The sequence below is a fragment of the Nothoprocta perdicaria genome, unplaced genomic scaffold (assembly GCF_003342845.1).
Source record: "Nothoprocta perdicaria isolate Ctin4 unplaced genomic scaffold, notPer1 scaffold_125, whole genome shotgun sequence".
NCBI classification, from domain to species: domain Eukaryota; kingdom Metazoa; phylum Chordata; class Aves; order Tinamiformes; family Tinamidae; genus Nothoprocta; species Nothoprocta perdicaria.
In genome coordinates this window covers 264,922-268,360 of record NW_020454372.1, presented here as the reverse complement: position 1 = coordinate 268,360, position 3,439 = coordinate 264,922, and positions in this window count along the sequence as shown.

The window sequence follows — 3,439 nt, the reverse complement described above, 5'->3', positions numbered from 1 at the left end:
GGGGGCTCTGCGGGGCACCCCCAGTCCCGGGTAGCGCCGCTGCATGGAGGGTCTCCTTCTGCTCAGAAACCGCGCATAGGTCGTGAAAATAAACTCCATTATGTGACATGCAGAGACAGCCATGGCGCACGTCGGTGCTGCTGGCATCAGGGTTCGGGCTCTCCGTGAGCCCCTCCTCTGCCGCTTCCTCCCTCTGCCCCAAGCTCTGCTTGACTGTTGTGAGGAGCAGGAGCCAGGTGCCGATTCAAGCAGCCTCCCTCTCCTGTCCTGCCTTCCTCCCACCCCGAYCCGCTCACATCCCCCTTTCCTCCGGGACAGCCTGGAGCTGCTATGGGGTGCGAGTGGGGCTGAGCTGGGGTCAGAGCCCAGGAGCAGCCCAGGTAGCAGCTGCTTCTGTCCCCGGGTGCTGCGCAGCGGGGTGGACACACACTGCCGGAGAGAAGATCCCGGCTAAACGAACGGAAAGCAGGGAATGAGCTGAAGAACCACAGCACCGTCAAGACCAGTGTGTACTTCAAAGCACGTCCAAACATTGACATTATTATTGTTGGTTGCTCCTAAGTAGAGTTAGTTTAGAGGTGAGGGGTGGGACAGAGACAACATAGGGACAGCTTAAGATAGGAAAAAGGTAAAAACAACAAGTGCATGGAGGGGTGATAGTGGGAGCCAGGAGTTGCTGACACAGTTGCTGATAACCCCAGTAGGACTCAGAGCCCAGCACTCCCTTCTGAGCAGCTTTAGGCCACAGCCCTTCTATGAGCTTGTAGCTGCTGGCTACCATCACCCATTTTTCCCTAAAGACCCTAAGCAAGATGCTGCTGAATTTCTCCTTTCTTTGAAAATAAAGGAGGAGGGTGTCCTATTTCTTTTCTTTTTTTTTTTTTTTCAATCTAGGAACACTACTTAAACTACTTGGAGCTCAGATGGGAACAGTAGGTACGTTGGTACCAGCCTCCATAATGAGGAGGAGGAGGAGGAGGAGACCATCTGCTTCGCAGCAAAGGTCAAGAGGAGCACGGCACGTTCGCGAGCAATCACTCTTGTACTTGTTGTCAGCTGGGCAACAGCGCCCAGGGCGATCTGCTTGAAGCTAAGTTGGGAAGTTGCACACACTGTTCTGGTGGAAAATAGAGCACTGGAGGGGTAAAAGAAAGGAGCACAAAGCTCAAGTATATTGGAAGAAAAGAATGAACACCATTGACCTTCAAAAACACAGGCTGAGCATTATTTAAAGCAGGTTTTTTTTTTAACATGCTAGACCTACATTTGATAAAGCAATGAGATACAAAAAAAGGACAGGCCCTTGACAAGCATTTTCTTATTAAAAATATACACCTATACTGCTTTAAGTTGAGCAGGAGGGTGATTCAAGAAAAGAGTGYGTCCACTCCAGATCTAGTACTACATATGGTGATTTACAGCTGACTGGGAAGAAGCCAAAAAATAAAAAACAGAGTGAAATTACTTTGCATAAAATCTGCAGCTCTCCTTAAGACCARAGGGAGAAGGGGCAAAACTGCTGACACTGCACTAAGAAGCTCTTGGGACAGAAGTGGCCAGGCAGGATTAGCCTAAACAAAATGCCATTGAGCACACTGGAGCTTGATAATCATCATTAGCAAGCAACTAATGCAAGCACTGCAGGAATTACTGGGTATATAACTGGGCTTAAATGAGCCTGATATTGCAAAAAAAAAACCCCCATTTTTGCTTAACTGGTGACTGAATCAGCTTTAGCATTTTATCCAGGAAATCTCTATTTGCAGGGTCTGTAATTTTCTCCTGTCCCGTTTCCCCAGGGCCCAGCCTGTTACCCCACGTCAGAGCTGCCCAACAGGAGCGGGCGCTCTGCGTTTCCACCCTCTCTCCCTCGCCGGGCCTCACCTCCATTTCTGTGCTGCTAGAGGAACAGGTTTAGCTGTTGGGTTTAAATGCAGCAGTTYGTGGAAATGGTACCTTCTAAAACATTTCTTCACATTAGGATTAATTCTAAATTAAACTTTATTTTTAGAGGTCCATTCAGAACTGTATGTGGTCTGTATCATTGGGAAGTAGTGTGACTCCCTGCAGATAGCACATTTTTTACCCTCTAGCCCTAAGAGATAAGAAGGAATGGGGAAAAAAATGCCCTTTAYAAGCCCAAAATGAGAGTAGTTAATACAGCAACACGTAACATATGAGTAGTGCTGCTTACAGTGTCACAAGAAGAGGCAGGAGATTTAGCCAAACTTTCAATGTATRAGCAGAGCCTTGCCCTGCTTCTGCACAGGCACCAGCAAAATGATAGAGTAGCGGAGAGGCCAGTATGTTCACGTCCAAACTATTTTATTGGGGCCACGTGCTTCTCTCCCTTTGTGGGCAGGAGATGCTGTGGCCTAAACAGAGAGCTTGGCAGACACTACAGGAGATAGATTCAATTAGGAGAGCTGCCAAATACTGAGGTTAAAGATGTACGAAGTTCACAGATTGTGCTGAACTGGAAGAACGACAAAACAAATGACAGCAAAGAGAAGCAAGAAGTCATCCAGATGAAGGATGCAGATGGAGAGAGATTAGGACAGCAGGCTGAAACAAGGGGATAATGGGAAGATTGAAAGGCAAAGCTAAATTTAGCAACAGAGACTTTTCTTTCAAACAATGAACAGATGAGTTAGTTATTCAGTCTTCTGTAGCTTTTTCACTCAAAGTACAGCACAGAAGATTTCTGATTCCCTCTGATTCTCACAGATAATAYACTGAGTCTAAATATATATTTAAAACATGCGGTAGGACACTGTGCCTAAGATCTTCCCACACAGTAGCACTAATTCTTGATCTAAATGAGGTCTGACATTCCTACGGTACATCCTCAATGCTGAACAAATTTAGCTGAGGATCTCATCAGGATTTTTCTTCTCTTATACCTTTAAAAAAACCAATGATTTACAAGAGATGATAAAGCCTGATGTTGCATCTTGTGTGATTGCTACCAGAAACTTTTTCAACATGAGAGCTTCTCACACAAGCTGCCCTCACATTGCTTCAGCATGGAGGGTGCAAACTGCTGAGACCCATTTCTCTGACCTACGCCATCTCTCACTGCTCAGAAGCGATTGTAGAAAGAAGCACATCACTTTTCAGCACCAAAATTAAGCATGAAATGAGGGAATAAAGAGAAAATGCACCTCAATCCAAATTCAGATATACTCAACCACTGTCATCAAATAAGAAATGGAAGTTTTAAGYAGTAACTATGGAAGGACATGGTGCTTTCTAAATGCACCATAAGGGGAACCATTAAAAAAAMCCCTTCCAATACTTAAATCTAAACAGATAGCACAAACATACAAACTAAAAGATAGGAAGACAGACAATATGCAGGTACAAAAATTTTATTGACATGAGTTTGGGATGACTGCCTTACACATAAGGAAAGTGTTAGGATACACTGACGTAAACC